This window comes from Chelonia mydas, chromosome 15 (assembly GCF_015237465.2).
Source record: "Chelonia mydas isolate rCheMyd1 chromosome 15, rCheMyd1.pri.v2, whole genome shotgun sequence".
NCBI lineage: Eukaryota > Metazoa > Chordata > Testudines > Cheloniidae > Chelonia > Chelonia mydas.
In genome coordinates, this window is record NC_057856.1 from 7,758,089 (window position 1) to 7,778,785 (window position 20,697).

Below are 20,697 nucleotides of genomic sequence, written 5' to 3' on the forward strand. Positions count from 1 at the left end.
GCTGCAGCTGTATTTGAGAGGTAGGTCAATGCTGCTCCTTGCTTGACCAGAGAGTTTGCGGCTGAATGAGGAGGAAGCATTCTCTGACTACTCTATTGTGTCCCATAGCCCTTGGGGTGTCCAGAGACCGATTGTCAACTGTGGATTTCCCACCTGGCAATGCAGAGGACTGATGTTAGGCAGGTCCAGATTCATTATACCCCTTTCACCGGAACCCCAAAGCACCACCCACTGTTGCATAACCTGAATACATCCTCAAGTGAGCAAGAATATAAATGACAGAGGGTTGTGGTTTAGACATAAACAGCGGAGAGACAGGTTGTTTTAAACTTTCTACCAAAGTGGAGGCACTCCATATGTGAGTGACAGAGCAGATTACATGGGAAAGAAAACTCACACAGACTGATTTATTCAAAGCTAGGTCTTCCTCCAAATCTTATCAAGGTCAGTAAATCTTTTGACTTCAATGAGCTTTAGGTCAGACCCTTACTCTCCAGCAAAAATATAGTTCCGTTTCATCATTAAGCTACCGAAGTTGTTATATCTAGCACAAGCTGCATACTACAGTATATATAAAGGACAAGGTCACCTTACCTCTGTGCCTCCGTTTCCCTATCTGTGAAATGGCGATAATGGTACCTTTATGAAGTGCTTTGAGAACTACAGATGAAAAATGCTAGATAAGCTCTAAGTGTTATTGCCAACACATGCGTGTAAAGGCCAGTGTAATAAACCTACATGAAAGGAACTCTATAGCATTTGCATATAACTATTTTAAGCCCTTGCTTCAAGAGGTTATAGTACACAAAAGTCAGAGCAGCATTAAAGTAATTAAAGCAGCTGGAGCTGATTGGGATTTACTGTATGACCTTTGATAAACTTAAGTAAGTTACTCAATTAGACTGAGAATAATTTATGGTACATATCAAAGAACAAACTATATTTGTATTTCTTGGTGTGGTGCATGAAGGAAATTTTGATTGGAAAAAAAAATCCCAGCTGTACATACAAAATGCTGGAGACTAGATTAGCTGTTACCACTCAAGAAAGATCTTGGAGTCATTGTGGATAGCTCTCTGAAAACATCTGCTTAGTCAAAAAGGCTAACAGATTGTCAGGAGCCATTAGGAAAGGGATAGATAAGACAGAAAATATCATAATGCCACTCTATACATCTATGGTACAGCCACATCTTAAATACTGTGTGCAGTTCTAGTCTCACCCCCATCTCATAAAAGACATACAGTATTGGAATTGGAAAAAGCACAGAGGAGGGCAGCAAAAATGATCAGGGGTATGGTACAGCTTCCATATGAGGAGAGATTAAGAAGGCTGGGACTGTTCATCTAAGAAAAGATACCAGTAAGGGGGCATATGATAGCGGTCTATACAGCCATGAGTGGTATGGAGAAAGCAAATAGGAAAGTGTCATTTATCCCTTCACATAACACAGGAACTAGGGGTCACCCAATGAAATTAATAGGCAGGAGGTTTAAAACAAACAAAAGGAAGTGATTCTTCACGCAATGGACAATCTGTGGGACTTGTTGCCATGTGATGTTACAAGGGAGAAAAGTACAACTGGGTTAAAAAAAGGAATTAGATAAGTTCATGGAGAATAGGTCCATCAATGGATATTGGCCAAGATGATCAGGGATGGAGCTCCATGCGCTGGGTGTCCCAAAACCTCCAGCTGCCAGAAGATGGGGTTGGATGACAGGGGTTGGATCACTCAAAATTGCCTTGTTCTGTTCATTCCTTCTAAAGCACCTGGCACCAGCCACTGTCAGAAGACAGGATACTGGGCTAGATGGACCATTGGTCTGGCTCAGTATGGCTATTTTATAATTAGACTGAAAGCATTATCAAGCACGGCTAGACTTGCCTGTTGCAGTATCATGACTCAACTTTGGGAGAGAATCAAGAAACATATTATCGAAACCCAGACAGTGAAAACTGTTGCTTTGTGTTCATAGTATATAGTGACGGGATATCCTTACCAGGATGCCTCCCTTGCGGCAGCAGCAGCAGCCATTCAGCCTCTGTTTCCCACCTGCCATTCAGCCTCTGTTTCCCACTTCTCCAGCACCTTCTGGGTTACACAGATCCAGCTCTCTGACTAGGTCACTTACAGTTCTACCCCTGCCAGGACATTCAAAGTCCAAAACAAGTGTGAAGCAACATAAACTCTTCCCATTCCTCCAGTCTTCCCCAGTCTCTGCCCATAGCCAGCTTCCTTCCACAGTGAGGGCCCCCACATCTGCTCTCTCTACTTACTCCTCTCCAATTGAGCAGGGCTCTTCTTTTTATGTCCTTCCCTGGAAGTCTGCTCCAGGTGTCTCCATTAGTGGTTGATTGGTTCTTCAGTACCCCATTAACCCCTTCCTGCCTTGCATGGAGGCTTGTGTGCCCCATTACAGTACCGACTGTCAGAGCCAGACACTGGCTTCTGCTCTTTGAGAAAATGTACTTTGCCGGGAAGGTGGCTTATATGGGAGGGAAGAGACACAGGAAATGCAAAACTGTCAAGGGGAAATTCCAGTATGCAATCCTGGGTAGGATTTAGAGCTGTGTAGAGAAAGGTAATTCCATTTTGCAGAGGATTTCAGTATTTCACAATTTGGTTTTGTTTCATTTAGGAATGAAAAACAAAAACATTGAGATTCTCCGCAAAAAGACATTTGTACCCCTGTTTCAGGGCAGGCCAAGTGGCTGGCTGCCTTGGAGGTGTGGAGCCTGGAAGCCCTGGAGTCCCTAGCCCTGTTGGAACTTAGATGAAATCAGATCACCTCTGCAAAATGTCCTGATTTCACTGAATTGGCAAAGTCCAATAAACAGGGTTTTGCAAGAATTTCCCCATCCTTTTAGTCCTGATTTACTCAGTCGTACCACTCTCTGTATGTGTTTTTAAGACATATTTTGTAGCCAAAATAATAATAGATTTGAATTTAATTGCTCTGACCTTCTAATTTACTTTGTAATTATTACTTGTTTTCAGCAGTTGTGCAAGAGTCAGGGCAAGGTGTTTCTCAATGATACATTTTCCCTGTGGAGGTGAATGACTTGCTGTAATAAACCTGAGACCAGTAAATCAGGGGCAGGGACACAGAAGAGAAAGGAAGATTCCACCAGTGATCACCCACCCACCTGCAGCCACAGGAAATGGAAAATAAGAAATATGCTCATCTGAATTTAACGCATGCTTCAAAGGAAAATACAAAGACCCGTACAGTCCTGGACATGCATACTAGCGAACACATATTGCCAACCCCCAAATCTTGCTGTTATGGAAGAACAAGCCTTAGGGAGTTGGTAGGTTCCTGAGCCTTTTTCAGCTTGTTTTTGGGTTTGTCAAACTAGAACTGATTTGATGGTGGGAAACTGTTCACCCTGTATTTAAAACAATGCCTCTCACCACCCTCCTCCACCTGGAACATTTTTCTAGCTATTAGGGACAGAAAAAACCTCCCAAAGCTTGGCCGGCACAAGTGGGTGCCCCTGTTTATGCCCAAGAGTTTCAGATCTGGCTGCCTAAAGTTAGGCTCCTAAAATCAGTTACACACCTAAATAAGTGGCCTGATTTTTCAGAGGTACTGAGCTGAGCACTCAGCAGCCCCCATTCTCTTAAATTGAGTGCTCAACATAGCTGAAAATGAGGCCACTTATTTAGGTGTCTAACTTGAGGCATCCAGGTTTGAAAGTCTTGTCCAGTATGTTTTTTCATTAAACTTTTTCCTCTGTCTCTTCTTATCAAACCTCGTCACTCTCTTGCAAGCAGAACGTGCAGTATCCTGCACTTTCGGACCAGTGGTATTCAAGTGGGTTTGAAATTCATTAGACTGAGTTTCCCCACCGTCTGTGAGCAGTCAGAACGATGCTGTGTAATGTGAGAATAGCTATAGTTAACCCAGTCCCCCGCTATACTGCTGTTTGTATCCAAGTAACAGTCCGTTATAAGTGAGTGAGAATTTTGATTCTGATCTAACTTGAGAGACTTGGATATGGTAGAAGATGGGAAACAAAATGAAATCATGTTGGCCATTTAAAAAGTCTGTATTTAGCAACTCTTACCGCACAGTGGTATCTGCGACACTGCCATTATCTCCCGTTGCAAGAATGAGGAAACACTGTGTCATCTCAGACACTGTTCTGCATTAACTGTTGACTTTTTAATGGTGACCACCGCTATTAATGGTCCTGTTATCATAGGCTTTTTAACATCCACTAACCTTGACTTAGAGGGGCCATCTGCTGCTGCTGTTGCAGCAAGTAAACTGTAGACTTCTCCAATGTAAGTAACAGCTCAGTATTGGGCTGAACGCCGCTGTGAGAAAATCAGCCGTACTGTACTCCATGCATTCCCTTCCTCCTCTAATGGAAAGTCACTTTGCCACAGGGTCCTGGAAAAAGCCGCCTCTGATGTGTGGAAGTCTTTTCAACCTTGACTCAGTAGATATGTCTAAGCCCATGCAAGGAGTGACAATTCCAGAATGCATGTTGGCAGATCCACTCTCAGGCGCCAGTAGAATAGAGCATCCAAGGGCTCTGCCTCTTGAGTTTAATGGTGTGTGTGTGTGTGTAAAAATACCCAAATTAGTTGCAAGTAGTGATAATACCTGATTCCCCTCTTATCAACAAACCATCTCTCCAAAGTCTCCAGTTGTGAACTATTACAGAGAAAGGTGCAGAGCCCAGTAACAAATTGGATTTGAGGTGAAAGTGAGAGTTGTAGGTCCAGCGGATTCCTTAAAAGAAATCATCCTGGAGGATTTAGTTGGTCGTATGACTTTTTTTCCCCTTTGCCCATCTACGAATCCTTGTGGGAAAAGGAATAGTTTATATAATTTTTCATTTCCTTGAAGTAGGTTTCTCTCTGGGGGAACAGATGTTTTATACAGAACTAGGATCCTCCCCAACATTTTCCTTCCAAAACCAGTTTCATCAGGGTCAGACCTGGAAGCCTTCACCAGGGTGTGGAAGGAGTAATTAATGAATGTTTGTGAAGCACTTTGACGGCACTGGGACAATGCAGAGCTGGTGCAGGCAGGTGAATTTGTTCCATTAAAATAACATGTAAGTGCTTCATATTATGTGGACTGCATGATGCCACCCACAATATTTAGAGATTTTGTCTCTAAGATACAGCTGCTTTCATGGCCCTTAGAGCAGCCATCAGAGAGACAGCACTTCTCACTCTTTACTAATTCTGAGCAGTGTTTGAGCATGCAAGTTTTAATTAGCAATGGCATCTCAGAGCCAACTGCTAGTGGCTGCCACCTTGCTGCAAAGCAGCTTCCTTGGTGACACTGAAAGAGACCTGTGTGTACAAGATTGCAAACCCATGTTCCTGCTTTTAATTATGGTTTAACAGTTAAAAGAACTGTACTGTTTACAAAATTCAACAGCTCCAAAGTCTAGTCTTCTAGCTGTTGAACCAGCACCTTGGCATTTTACAGTCTGCTTTGTGGAACTTTCACGTTGCCAGTGTCAGAAATTGTGTCACTTGTCAGTAAAATGGCCACTGGCACAGGCAGCAAAAGTCTCCGAGATGCCAGCTACTCTTAAATGCTTCTGCTGTGAAGAAAGTGGCATGGTTTGAACATGGTGAGAACAGCCATTCTCGCCGTGTGAACCTTCAGATCATGGCATTGAGCAAAATGTGTGTCTTCTTTTTTTCTTTGAGGAGTTTTGCTTTCAGCCATTGCCCTATCAGACAAATGGAGGCATGTAACACACTAGCAGATTTTTAGCATGTGGTTTTAAACAACACATGACCCTCTTGTGCCTCAGTGCTGTATACGCTGCTTTACAGAGTGCAGAAGTAGAACTAATCTCATTTCTGTCCTCAAACCTAATTATCTCTTTAAAGTGGGGATCTAGTCTATGAACAGTGACTGTGTACTCAACAGCTCTGTTTTCTCTCTATCTGTTGAATGTCCTGACTTTAGGAGCCGGGAAGTTTTGTTATTTCCTCCCCCGTTAACCCTGTGGAACCAGCACAGCTAAGAAAGAATGAGCCGGATCCTATACCCCCCTTGCATTTGGAACAAAGTTGCAATATCCTCTGCAACCCTCTTATAACAAAGGTGAGTTGGTGTAGCTCTGGGCAGAGCTGGCCTGCAGAGCCTCTGTAACTGGTGGAGATGTAAGAGCCAGAAAGCACCCTGACTGGGACCTGTAAGTGCAACTGCCATGCAAACGACAGGGACCCATCTTGTCTTCCCATGCTGATTTTGCAGGGCCAGCCATTAGAAAAGCATCCTTTTACTTGCAAACTGAGCGCATGTGATCTGGAGACACAGAACTAGGCTGTCCTGGCAGTTGCTTCTCAGAGTAGAACTGCACTTGAAGTACTATAGAAAGTCACGAAGCCGCATATTGTTCTCCTCAGAAGTTACCTGCCAGCTCCACTTGTCACGCCATGAGTGTAAGGAGCGTTGGACCTATGGCCTCCGGGGGCTCATTTGACTGGTTGGGCCGTCCAGTTACTACAATACTTCACCTCACATAAGCAGAACCTTTTCCTCATTGCAAAGGTAGCAGGTTTAGATGGTGCTGATTTGACCCTCTTGAGGATGAAGGAGCGGGGAGGCTGTGGCAATAAAATCCATTATATATCTTTTGTCCCTTCTTGTCATGAACTTCTAAGAAGGAGAATCAGTACTGAGAAGAGCTCCATAATTGTAGCTCCTGAGCACTGTATGTAGAAAATTGCCAAGGCAACCAATCATCCCACGGCAAGGGCAGAGGTAGTTTAGTCAAGATGAGATTGTTACAAACCCCTGTTGTGCGTAATCATATAGTAACCAACATTTTTAAAAGGCTCTTGTGTAAAACAGGCGAGGGAAGAAAGGGAATGAGAGAAATTAATTTCCTCTTATTTTGCTGCTTGCCTGCTGATTGAGGTACAAGAGCAAATTATGTGTGTGTGCTGCACCTGGGGGCATCGGGGCTGGCCGGGAAAGGCTTGCTTCGTGCCTAGCAGATGTAATGCAGATCCTACGACAGGCATTACAAGGGGCCAGACTCTCGGAAAAGAGATAACAGAGCTCACAATGTGTTTTCAAGCAGGGAGCTTGGGGAGGCAAAGTCCTCTCTTGAGTCGTAGGCTTTACAGATTGAAGCCTTGACGGGGCCCGGATGTCAATGGGATGACTTGTGTGAGTAGGCTTTGGTCATGGGCTTGCAGGATCAGGTCCCTAAGAAATAAGAGACTCTTTACCTTCCTAAGCAGCTGCTTTTCTCAGATGACCTGCCAGTGATTTAAAACAAGGGGCAATTGCTATTCTACAAATGCTGTTTTCTTTAGGTAGAGCCCTGCAAATCTGCAGATCTCTGCATCTGCAGACACACGTTTTGAAACCTCACAGGGCTCTATCTATAGGTGTGCTTCTCTCCTGCATGTACTGTGTTGAGCCACTTAAATCTGTGCAAAACAAGTGTAAAATGCTGCTGTTCTGGTTTGCTAGTGTTCTATACCTCCTTTGCACATATTTCCTTTGCACAGTTAAATGACACGCCAGGTAGAGGACAGTGCGGGACTGGCGCTTCTAAGTGTTTAGTTGTCCCTCTTCCTGCCGCAACAATCTGCTGGGACTACATTCACCAAATGGTCAGTGGCACAGGCAAATAAAACCTTATTGATGTAAAAGATAACCTGATCAGCAGTAACTTTTGATGAATGGCCCTGCAGGGGGTGGCGGAGGGTGCAAAAGGAGCAGGGGTTTGCTAGCACCATTACCTCCTCACACCTTCCCCGTCCATAGAGCCTAAACTGAGAGGCAGTGTGGTCTGCTGGTTAAGAGGCTGGACTGGGTCTTGGGAGATCTGGGTGCTGTTCCTTGTTCTGCCACTGATCTGCTGTGTGGCTTTAGCAAGTCATTTTCCCTCTGTTTCTCTAACCATCCTTTGTGTTATCTGTTTAGATTGTAAACTCTTTGGGGCAGGAGCTGTTGCTATTTGTTTGTGGGTGCACTGGGGCACTTGGGGGGGGCTGTCTTGTACTTCTGTAAAACAAATAATGAAAATATTTCTGGAGGGCAGTACATGGGTGGAGCCTTTCAATGGAGAGGGTGAAACGTCTGTATGAAAGAGTCAAGTAGAAACTAACAAGGGTTCAAAGCCTTAGGCTATTGACATTGACACATGGTTGAGCAGCCAAGCACACACCATGGGCTGCGTTTAATGGGCTTAGAGTGAGTAGGATCAGTGCTGAGTCCTTTTAATAAACATTGTTGTATTTTATGGGTCTGATCCTTGTTAGTCTCTCTCCTCTCCTATTTCCAAATGTATTACTTAACCTATGTGCAGGAAATGGAATTGCCCATCACACCCAGCCGCCACCGTGTGGTCACAAAAGTGCAATCTCCTAGGTGTCCTCCTGCTTTCCTCTGGGCGAGCGAGAATAAATATTGCCCCCCAATAATACCTTTCCATGTGTGAGAACCGCAGGCCTCTGGCATCAGAAGTGTGAGAGTCGCACATGGTGCTGTCCTACAGTGGAGGATGATCTCGTTGCTCTTCTCAGCAGCAGCTTCCCTCTGTAAAGGAAACAGCAGGGCAGGGGTTCAATTAAACTGAATAACACAAACTTCTCAGGGGGTGAGATTTTCATACTCATGATTTAAATCACAACAGTGCACTGTGCCATTGGGTGTGAGCGGCAGGACGTCTACTCAGGGCCCCTCTCACTGTGCCCACTGCCCTGCTTACTATTGCACTGACATTATTATTTATTTATTAGTAGTAGTAGTATTTATTATTTATTTTAGCAATGCCTTAGAGTGTGGCTAGATACCTTAACAGTACAGATTGGACCTCATCCCTGCCTCAAAGATCTTGCAAATGCCTTTCCATGCTTCCTAGTTGGCTATTATCCTATTCCTCCCCAATGCTTTTCCTTGTTTCTGGTGGTTCACTTGGTCCTCTGGGTTTATAACAAGAAGTGACAATATAAAATTAAGAGAGGGAAAATTTTAAAATAGGATAAATAGTCCTAATTGTGAGATCTGTTAAGACTCAATACTTATCTCCATTCCCAAGGGAAATGGTAGAAGCCCAATTAACTGGGACATCTACAACTGGACTGGGGAACCGCCCTGTCCCCATGCCCCTCCCTGGGACATATAGGGTACAGAGCAGTCCTGTAGTGGTGGGTAAGTCCTTGGATAGGTGGCCTAGTAGTTCTTTTCTGTGTCTGATTTATATCATACCCAGCCATAATGGACAGGCACAGTACTGGGGTGCTTCTACTAAAAAAAGCCCCAGCATTGAACTAATTAACTGTGCTGGTATTTAGATAATCCTCACAGACAGCAGAGTAAACATCCTGGTGAGATATATATGGGACAGTCCACATCTCTCTTAAGGGCCTTGTTTCAGCCCATCACTCTGAAGACCCAATGTGGCACATTCAGTTGTTTTCTTGTAAGTCAAGGACAGGCAACCTTTAATGTAGTGGAGGGCCACAAAACACTTTGGTGGGCCATACTTATATTTTTTAGAGGCTCCCCACCTCAGGACATACCAGGGAGATCAGGACTGACAGGATCCCTGCCCCCCTCACTTCTCACCAGAGACTGGGATCAGCCGGGGCTGGTTAACTGTTGGCAGGCCAACTAAAATGATGTGGTGGGTCGAATTGGTCCCAAGGCCACCAACTTCTCATGCCTGTTGCAGGCCATAGGGTTATTTTACATCAGTAATATTTTACACAGTAATGTGGTAGGGGGTTCACCGTATGGCTAAAGACACATGGTCCCAGGCCCAAAGAGATTACAATCTAATGTCAAGCAATGATCGAGGGAAGAGGCAATAAACGATAGCCTGCGAATGAAGGACGAAAGGGCGTGCGATTACATGGGGACTTGGTGAAGATGTTTGCACAACACAGGAGGAGCAGGACTGTTGTGTACGTTCATCGTCTTGACTTGCTTCTCATGGACATTGTGGTAGGAGTGTATCTTTGGATGGAGTTGAATGAGGAGAGAGATGTGAAAGCCTCAATTCTGCAGAAAGCATTGGGGCCACCAGAGAAAGGCAGGAATGGTTTTTCCAGGCCTTTGTAGTGGAAGGAGGTAACAGAGAGGGAAGGGCTTTCCCCTGCTGGTTTTGAAGTTACTTTGACAGTGATCAGTTTATCCTCCCTCATCAGCCCAGCCTGTCCCTACTGGACCTTGTAGTGAAGTCTGGGTGAGAAGAAACCCTCCTTTGAAAACACAGACATGCCAAAAGGAACAAAGAAGACTGTGAAGCACATGTGAACGGGGAATTGCTATATGGGTTATGCAGGCAATGACTTCACTTAGCCAAGCGTACACGATAGAATACTGAAACTCAGTTGCGGGGAGGCCTTGGGGAATACCTAGTTGTTATAGGTGTGGCTTGTACCATGATCTCTTCTGTTTGGTTGTGGTTATGCAAGTCAGTGAAACCAGTGTGCTGTCAAAACCCTTGCAGAGGAATAGTTGCTGGCTGAAAACCTGTTTTTCTCTTATTGCTGAACCCGCGGATGCACTGCACCAGCTCATGAGCCAGTATGACTTCCTGAAAGTTTGCCTTGGTGTGAAAGTCCTTCACATAAAACACATCAAACGGCAAAGAAGGCATGTTCGCGTATCTGAGGTGGCTGAACAGCAGTGGCACATGCCTCTAAAATCTGGTCTCACCACTGGAGCTTTCCTCTGTTGCTGTATCTGTTGTTTGGAGGTTCTAGTTAAAAGCTGTATGACATTGGGCTGGACAGATTTCCTTGGCTGGAATCTGACCTAAAGAATATCCTAGCTCGAACTGCTATAGATAACAATATTTCTTCAACTTCACATTCTTGATATGTGTGTTAAATTGGATTTCCATGCACTGAGAAAACAGTCACGTTTTTTGGTTAGTTTTTTTTTGTAGCATAGGGCACTTGTAGTCGTTGCTTCTCTCTCTCGGTAAATACTAAATGACTACCCTGTACTCTCCCTCCACTCCCTACCCCTTTCTCGGCACTTCTCCTTCTGTCATATGTGGCTGCTCAGAGTGTGGGGTATGTTCTTGCAATGTGACAAATGATGACATTCTGCAAGATGCCACATGTGGAGTATGCTGCTCCACAGATGGAGATGTGTGCACAAAACCCTATTAACCAATGAATGGCTTAGGACCTGGATATTCTAATTTGAGCCTTCTTAATCTGAAGATTGTGACCAAGAGTAAGGGAGTTGTGACAGGTGTGGGGTACCTGTGGCATGGAAAAGGCTGAAAACCACTGTTTTAAATGTTATCAGAACTTTACCTTATATAATACTGTGAGCCCTTGGGAACCTCTTCAGAGACTCTTGTTTTTCTTGCAGGTTCTGATTCCCTGGACTAATGCTGATGTTGTGGCTTTCTTTGTCTCCCTCAGGGTTTTGCTCAGTAAATCACACATTTTCCTTTCATCACCGAATCTTCTTCAGCAGGCTCTTCTTGTCTTTTTTTTCTTTAATAAGCTTCTGTTGTTTTTACCATCATCTCTACTTCCACACTTATAAAGTTTGTGGACAATACCAAGCTGGGAGCAGTTGCAAGTGCTTTGGAGGATAGGATTAATATTCGAAATGGTCTGAAGTAAATAGGATGAAATTTAATAAGGACAAATGCAAAGTACTCCTTTTAGGAAGGAACAATCAGTTGCACACATACAAAATGTGAAAGGACTGCCTAGGAAGGAGTGCTGCGGAAAGGGATCTGGAGGTCATAGCAGATCACAAGCTAAATATGAGACAACAGTGTAATGCTGTTGCAAAAAAAGCAAACATCATTCTACGGTGTATTAGCAGGAGTGTTGTAAGCAAGACATGAGAAGTAATTCTTCTGCTCTACTCTGCACTGATTAGGCCTCAGCTGGAGTATTGTGTCCAGTTCTGGGCACCACATTTCAGGAAAGATGTGGACAAATTGGAGCAAGTCCAGGGAAGAGCAACAAAAATGATTAAAGGTCTAGAAAACATGATCTATGAGGGAAGATTGAAAAAATTGGGTTTGTTTAGTGTGGATAGGAGAAGACTGAGAGGGGACATAACAGATTTCAAGTACATAAAAGGTTGTTACAAGGAGGGAGAAAAATTGTTCTTCTTAACCTCTGAGGATAGGACAAGAAGCAGTGGGCTTAAATTGCAGCAAGGGTGGTTTAGATTGGACATTAGGAAAAACTTCCTAACTGTCAGGGTGGTTAAGCACTGGAATAAATTGCCTAGGGAGGTTGTGGAATCTCCATCATTGGGGATTTTTAAGAGCAGGTTGGACAAACACCTGTCAGGGATGATCTAGATAATATTTAGTCCTGCCATGAGTGCAGGGGACTGGACTAAATGACCTCTCAACATCCCTTCCAGTTCTGATTCTATGATCTTACTGCTCTTTCTCTCTCTCCTCTTACTTATAAATCCCTTCTGCTGGATCAGTCCTTCACTTCCAGCCTCTGATGCCGCTTCCATTCTTTGTTGGGAGTTTGGGAGGCAGAGTTGGGAGGGGGAGGGTTTTGAGGAAGGATGCCCTTGTGGTTGAAGCACAGGATTATGATTCAGGTTCTGCTCCCAGTTCTGTGTCAGACTTCCAGTGTGACCTTGGGCATGTTGCTTAACTTTTCTGCTTGGCTTCCTCATTGTTAATAAAGGGATGATAATAACACAGCTGCCTCAGGCAGATATTGCAAGACTAAAATAATGTTCGACAAGCGTGCTGAGATCTTCGGTTGAAAGGTGCTACTGAGGCACAAAGTGTTGGTGGTGTTAAAGTATTGTAGTTTATTCTCCATCTATTGAGTCTTACTCTAATCTGGATTTTATACTCTGTTGTCCTGTGGTTATTTCTTGTGTTGTCTAGCTGGAGTCATTGGAAGTACCGGTTTGTAAGATGAAAGACATTATTTGTATTTTTAACCTGTTTTTATCCCTTGGTCTCTTCCATGGCCCCTTGCTAGACATCTTTACTCTGGGAGAGGATGTTCACGCTCTTCAGTCTCTAGTAATCAGCAAAAATTCATCCAGTCTGTTTGCCCTTCCATCTCTAGCCCTAAGTGAATGATCAGCCTCTTAACCCCCTTTCTTCTCAGCCATTTTGGTGTAAACACTCTCTTTGGTGATACTGAACCTGATTCCTCCAGATTACAGCGTTCTGGCTAGCTCTGCTTCCTCATTGAGAGGGGTGGGCTTCAGCATGTGAACTTGTAGCAAACACAAATGTGGATTGAGTTGAGAGGCAGGATGGTTTACTTTGCACCTGGTGCTGGCTGCTGTGGATGAATTGTGAACCAGGTAACACATAGTGAATAGAGATTGGCATGGGGACCGTCTCCAGAAAAGAAGCGTTATTGTTTGCATGGGGCGGGTGTGTGTGTGTGTGCTTTGACTGCTCCCGGCCCTGCCTAATTTATCCTTTCTGCAAACAAGGCCAAGAGATTGCATAGAGCCCAGGTCACCAAGCCAGGGCTGGTTGGGCTTGCTGGGACTTTTCTGATGCCTAACCATAGTTTACTGCTTGCTCCACTGCTGTCTGGCAGGCCTCTGCATTATATGTAGATGGTCCATTGGTGCTTATCAGAAGTGGGTGAGCAGAGCAAACAGGCTCACCCACAGTGAGGGAAAAGGGACTGCCATGTCAGAGCTTTGAAAATCTGTCCCTGCTTTCCAGGCTGTGCGCCCCCCAAGCTTACTCAGGTGTTCCTGAGAGCTTGTGTTGCAGTCACCTTTGTAGTGGCCTTACCAGGACAGGACTCCCTTGAGTGTCTGGCAGAGCTCCTTCGCTCTTGCCCAGAGAAGTCACTGTTGGGTAACCATCAGGCGTTCTCCTGCATGTCAGCACGGAGTATTTTATCTAACTCGCTCCACAGGAGAACTTTTCCTCTTCCCTTAAGTTTGAAATAATGCAGAGGAGGTTTCAGTTTATATCATCCCATGGATGTTACAGACTTGTCCTTTGCCACCTCGATGTTGCACATTCTGGTGCCTCTCCACCTGAATTTCATCTCCCCCCAAAATGTTGGCACAGGACGAAAAATGATTAAACACCAAGGATAAATTAGTGCTGCTTTGAAAGACTCCATTCCTTTTTCCCTTCCTGGCAAGCGTTACTGTATCTGCTGTTTGCCGAGCAGGAAATGCATTATTAAAGCAGTTTCTCCTCCATAAACTGCTTTGCGTCTAACTTTTTTTCACTGTAATCCATAGTCACAAAGTCAGGCCACCTTGGGATAACCCAGTGTGAAATCTGACCTGATGAAAATGGTCCATGCCTCCCAGCCTGCCCTGCAACCTGTGAGAAGGGCTTTTATTATTTATTCAAAACCTGTTTAAATCCCCCTTTTTCTGAAACAACCATTTTAAAAATATTAAAACGCCACAGCTAAGCTGGAAGATTAAACAAGGTTAAACCTTATCATCTCAGGTGGGAGATTAGTTCCAATAAAACACGGAGGGATGGCAGGCTGCATGGTAACAGGAGCCCCTTCTACTCAGTAACTAATCACTGAGAAAGCATTTGGGGTGTGGGGAGGGTGCGGATGAGGGGGTGAGGCAAACAATGCATCCAAGCTCTTGGCAACCCGTACTGTTTACCATGGTGATGCATGAAAGAAAAACACCATGCAGAGAAGCAGGCCTGGATCCATCCCCAAACCATTTGCCCTAGACTGAGGTGCTCCTGGAGGCTGAGGAGGCAACCTTCAGGGGGACGCCTCTCAGTTGTGACTTTCAAAGCCCTGCAGTGGTGTTTAATCACACATCTTCCATTAAAATTAACAGAAGGTGTCTAGCTAAATCACCTCCCCACAGCTAAATACAGCCCCCACCTCATCCCACTTTGAAAATCGTAACCCTGGTATTTCCACTTTAAAGGAAACCAATTTTCCTTTGGGTCCCAATTATTCTGAAATTATTAATTGATCAACACGTGGTGGGAGCCAAAAGTCCATTACTAAACCCCGTGCTCGTGTGATTCTTTGCCCCTAGAAGTCAGGGACTTTTCACATGCTGCATGCAGGCTAACAGGAGAAACTCACAACCTGCCCGGCACGAGGGGCAATAATTCAGATGCTGTTGACAGTAAAAGTACTTCATCGTTTAATTGGACAGAAGGTAGCTTGCTTCTGCAAGAGATGGGTATCGTCTGCTTCACTGTTGACCTTCCTACTTCACTGTAGACATTGAAAAAGGTCTCAATCCTCCAGAATGGGCCTATGGTGCTCACCAAAAGGAGTTGGGCCAGGAGAGGGATTACTCTGTCAGCCTGGAGATGATGGGTCATCTACAACTCAATTTTGAAAAGGTTGCGCAGCGATTTAACCATAAAACTTCTCTTGGCATTCGTGAGACCTGTGAGTTTCAGTGGGAATTCAGGAGTAAGAACACCAGGCAGTGAGAGAGGCTGGAGCTGGAGCATCACGTAAAGAGAGACAGGCTGTGTCCATGAAGTAAGTCAGAGTGGAGCTCCCTGGGAATAAAAGAGAAGGCTCTTTTGGGAGGCTTTCACTCTAACTAGCCCCAACGTGTTGATCTTCAGGACACACTGGACAGCTTTCCTTTTCTCCCAGAGCTTGAGGAAGGGAAGGAATGCTTTGAGGGCTGGCAGTTTGGGGCTGGGTTGCTTTTGGTTTCTTTCTCATCTTTGGGAAATGGTTAGGCCTGCACTAGTATTTGCATTTGCTAGGGTTGTATTAATACAAATCGATAAATTAAAACTAAATCATAAAATAACAATAGCCACGGGCTGAGGTGAAGTAAACACTCCTCTCTCTTGACTAATCTACTTAACAACTCTCCAGCCCACAGACTGGGAGGGCAAGGTTAATAGAAATCGCACCTGAAGGGCTACAGTCCAAGCAGTATCTCTGAAAAGGCAAGGAAATTGCAGAGAGGCTGCAGCCATATCAGAATGTGGCCAGGTTAACCGAGCTGCTTGACCACAGCTGGCCGTTCCTGTGGCAGCCAGGCATGTCTCGGGCCAGGTATGGCAAGGGGTTTGACGGGGGAAAGACGGGAGTGCATTGGCATAGTCCCTGTCTTGCTCTAGAGCATGCTCTCCTGCCTTGGCTCCGGGGAGGCCCGGAACTGGACTAGCAAAGGGCTACTGCAGGTCAGAATGGGGTGTGATGCAGTGGCAGAGATCTGTGAGGGAAGCCTGCGCAGCTCCTGCCCACCTTCCACCAGGCTCGGTCCCTCCCTGCCGTCGGTGTCCAGTTTTACAAGAAAACAAACAAAATGCAAGAGTAGATATGGAGAGGGAATCAGTTGGGGAGGGAGAGAAAGCTGAAAACTCTTCTGAAATCAGAGCATCCCACCTGATTCTAGTGGGCACCCTAGAGGAGAAGGGTGGACTCCACAGAATGGACATGTTCCCTGCTGGTTGGCATTCGCTGTCCTTACCTCTTCATTGCTAGGAGGATGGATTTTCTACCCACTCAGTGGTTGTGGTGAAATCCCCCTTCACAGGTTGAGGAGAGAATGGCCTACTTGTGTCTGTCTGTCCCTATAGGGTCTAAGAAGTTCTTCCTCATCTATGTACAATTAATAGGTAAGGAATAATCACGGGGTTTCATTTCATTAACTCTGTGATTTGTCTTGGGTTCTGTGTACTGTCAGTTTGTATAATCAATGTGTTCAGGATATGGAACATGTTTAAATTTGAAGGCGTTGAAACATCCGCCCTCCATCTTGACTTCTCTAGCACATACATTAAGGGATTGTACAGAGTAACTCTGAATTGGATGAACATTGGGCATAGTTAATTATATACCAGGGTAAGAATGATTATTATATATTTGTATTATGGTAACCCCTAGAGACCAGTGGTAGGTTCTGTGCAAACAAGGCTAACGAAATGTTCTAGAAGGTTATGGTATCTACTGCAGTACAAATAATGAAATGTAGTGCTTAAACGAAAAGCTAGTGATGACTGTGAATATGGTACGCAGCTAGGGATCCTGAAGTTACAGGACTGCTGTCTCTCCCAGACCCTGATGTCATGGTCTCATGGCTCTAAGACTTCAGTGAAAAGACAGCAGTTCAATTTTATGTCCGCTTTGTTATGGACCTAACAGAGCAGTCCCTGTCTGAGCTCTCTTCCCTGGTCATGCAGAATCTTGATCCTTTGTCAAAGGTATTTTGGGAAGGGGTTAGAACATGCACCAGGCTCCAGCACAAACCCTGCAGAACAGAGCGCGTCCCTGTTGGTGTGTGCAGCAGTGGGCAGGCACAGAACCACACATCCCAACCGAGGCTAATGTGCTTGTGGGTGCAAACCCTGCACTTGCCACCCACATCAGTGCTTGGGTAGCACTACCCACTTTGCGTGTGCCAATCCAGGATTTGCACCTGTAATTTTGAATCATACCACCGGCCAGGAGCGTGAGGAGGTGATCCCGCTCTGCAGAGGGCCATACCGTGCAACAATCTGGTACTGGCTTTTGAAATTCCTGCTTGCTCCATAGCAGCTGATTTTTCACCGGGGGCCAAATGTGCACATTCAAGTGTGTGGTGCAGCAAATCCGGGGAGCCGTGCAGCCGACTCCGTAGAGTTCTCCATTCATATACACATGGTCTATGATGTAGCACTGCTGATGTGCCTCCCTTTTTCGCTGGGCTTCTTCTAATCAGTACTGGTCTGTGGTGACACCTGCTGGTCGTTGGTGGGAAAGAACCCACCACAGGATCGCTCTCTGTCCTCGATCCGGGATGCCCAAGTTCGCTGATGCCAAAGGAGATACTGTGTTAATGGACAGGAAACAACTCCGATATCTCCACTGAAGTGCTTGGAATGAATGTCACACCCAGAGCCGCCACCTGGCTATTACCTAAAACTATGCTGGTGGTTTGGGGTGAGATTTCAGGAATTTTGTCCCTCCCTGCAATCCTTTTACTCAGTTTCAGGAGGACGTAAGTGAATGGTCTGGCCATCCTTTTCTACCATGTGCCTCTACAATACATGATATCTGAGTACCACATTTATAGGAGGATTTATTCTAAGGCATTTCAACACCAGAAAACTTCCACTGACTGCCAGCAATGGGCAAGTGCAGTGGTGCCAGTCTTAATGTAATGGCGAATCACGGCTCAGCTGTTTGATAGCACAGAGGAAGCTCTGGGAGGTGTTGTGCCTCTCTGGCAGCACCACTGTCAAGAGGAGCAGGACTGTTCATGCAAACCAGAAGTGTGGAGTGGCACCTGTACCCCAGCATGATTTAAGTGTATGGATTCAGTGGCTCTGACTGAAGGCTCTATGTGCTTTAGCTGTGGCATTTGGGGGAACTTCGTCAGTAAAGCTCAGGTAGAAAGGACTAGAACGCAAATCCCTAATACCTGCTGATGGAGACTGCAGTGGGTCTCAGGAGTGCGGGCAGTAATACCTTCCTACAGCTGGGGACGCAGCAGTTTCAAGCAGGGGCAGACTGTGGCCTATGGCAGTAGGGGTTTGCACTGGTGCAGCTGCACTCATGGCTAAAAGCAGCCGTGTAAATAAGGCCTGGGATTTTGTGCAGGCTTTGGCCTGTAGTAGTCAGGGTGTGGGAATGAGGATACAGACATCAGGATGGGGAGAGAACCGCAAACCTTGTACTCATGCCAACGTAGAGGGAATGACACAATAGCTCAAAATAGCTGAGAGTGGGCAACACACCCTCCAATGCCTTGTCAGTACCACACTTCTGTGAGGTCATCTTCCATGCACTGTCCTTGCTCCTCCCACTTTAGCCACGTCCAGCATCCACCAACCTGCTTCATTATACAGGGAAGTACAAAATCTAGCATTTAAGAAAACTGAATTGGGATTCGAGAGGTTACTTTGAAGACTCCGCTTTATATGCCATGGGATTGCTATAGGGAGTGATGTAGGAACACTGGTTACAGGGGAGTTCCAGCTACTGACCCCACCTTCTCCCAACAAGAGGTGCTGGAAGGAATGCTGGCTGAGGGGTGGCTGCAAGGCATTTCCCATCCTAGCCCTTCTCTTCAGAAGGCACTGTAGAGAATGGAGCATGTGTGATGTTTGGGGGGAGAAATCAGAGCCATTCCACTCCCCACCAAGCCTCCTTTGCAAACCCATGACCTCTGGAAATTCCCAAGCAGAATAAAGCCTCAGATAGTGAACAATTTAGAGAGAGAAATATCAGCCTGGCCGCTGGAGAGGTGGAGCAAGAGATGAATATAGAACTGGCTCAGGCCTTCTGGAACCTCTCCTCCTCCTCCCCTGGTTCTCATTGTCTGTGGAAAATAAACAGCTTCAATTGTTGTGCACTTGAGATTATGAAAACATCAAGTCCATTAGTGTTTGGCAAAGTGCTCTCTCATTTCCTTCTGATGTAATAATTGGGAGGGGGAGTGAGGATTGCAAAGATAGCACAAGGCACTAGCTAATGACCTTCTTGCATGTATGTGTTGGCTCCTTCATACGAAGCCTTTCCTACTCCCCATCTCGCCTCCATCCGTACTGTTTCAGCTCAAACGCTCTTTCATTATAGCTCTTATTATTGGCTCTGATGTCCCTTGGCTGGCCTTCAGAGACGGTTAAATGGCAGGCAGGTTTGGGGGTCGAAGAGACACAAAGCAGAGGGAGCTAAAGAAGGGCTGTGGAGGCCCAGGCCTTCCACCTGTCCCCAAAGGTTCTACAGACATTTCAGAGCATCAGTCCCAGCGGGTGAGCACCAGAGTTAGAGAATTCCTGCCTGGTTTGCCTTGTGTTGCAAGTTGTGTTGTGTTGTAAGTTAAGGATATTATTTTCTCTCTTTGCTGGAGAACTTCTTGGAAGACTGAAGACATGATGGCATTGTGACATGACAACAGACTGAATTCTAAACAAGAGGGGACGTGACTTCTAGTCAGGCTGCGTGGGGAAAATTCTGCTCTCATTCACATGGCAGGGAACTCCCTTTGAAATCAGTGGGTGGTTCCAGGTGCACAGGGCACTTGTTTGGATGGCTAAATGTGGGTGTAGGAACGTCACATTAGGAACCCAGTTCTGAAAATCTTGGTCGATAGTTCTAATATCATTATTTCTAATAAAATTTCTAATTTTAAGAATGAGAAGAACCCCTTCCCCGTGTGTGTGTGTGCGCGAGAGAGAGAGACACACAGGCACCCCCACCCCCTTTCAGGACTTCTTCATATACAGCAAAGAAGGGACAGAATACTTGTTCTTATTTTGTTCTGTGCCTGTTACTCATTTGAATAACCTCTGGCTCCAGGGGGAGGAGGCCTGGTGGGTGCAAGACTGTTTTTTACTTCTCTATTTGTCCTTACTCTGGATCCTCCTTTCCCACCCAGTGTCAGTCCACATTCCCACCCCTCCCCACACACCTGTGTTTTCTGTCGGGAATGGATTGAGTTACTAGAAGAGGTTTGTCGGCTGTGGCTGTGGGTCTGAAGTGACAGACTCAGGTGGAGTTTAAGAGGGCTCCAAATGGCCCCAGGGGCACTGCTAGCTCTCCTCAGCCAGACAGCAGCAGCCTGGGCACCATTACAAAGTCCACACCCTGCTGCTGGGCCCGCCAGGCGCTGAGCATCTCTGGCTGCCGCTGAAGTCGGTCGTAGCTGGGGGCAGTCGGCACCTTGCCGGTCAGGCCTGTGGAGAGAAGGGAGAGCACTGGTGAGGGCAGTGATAGTGCACGATCAGGTTTCGCTCTCCCACAAGCAGCGGCTCAGTTTCTGGGGTGGAGAGACTTGAGCACAGTGCTAGGAATGCTGG

General features: G+C 45.7%; 1 long non-coding RNA gene across 1 annotated transcript in view; it reads left to right on the forward strand.

The window, feature by feature from the left end:
• Positions 1-20,697, forward strand: part of LOC122463068 — a 64,524-nt gene that overhangs the window by 23,704 nt on the left and 20,123 nt on the right. Inside the window, exon 2 of the long non-coding RNA XR_006286048.1 lies at positions 5,949-6,086. This is a non-coding gene — a long non-coding RNA (uncharacterized LOC122463068). The remainder of the gene's footprint in view (positions 1-5,948; positions 6,087-20,697) is intronic.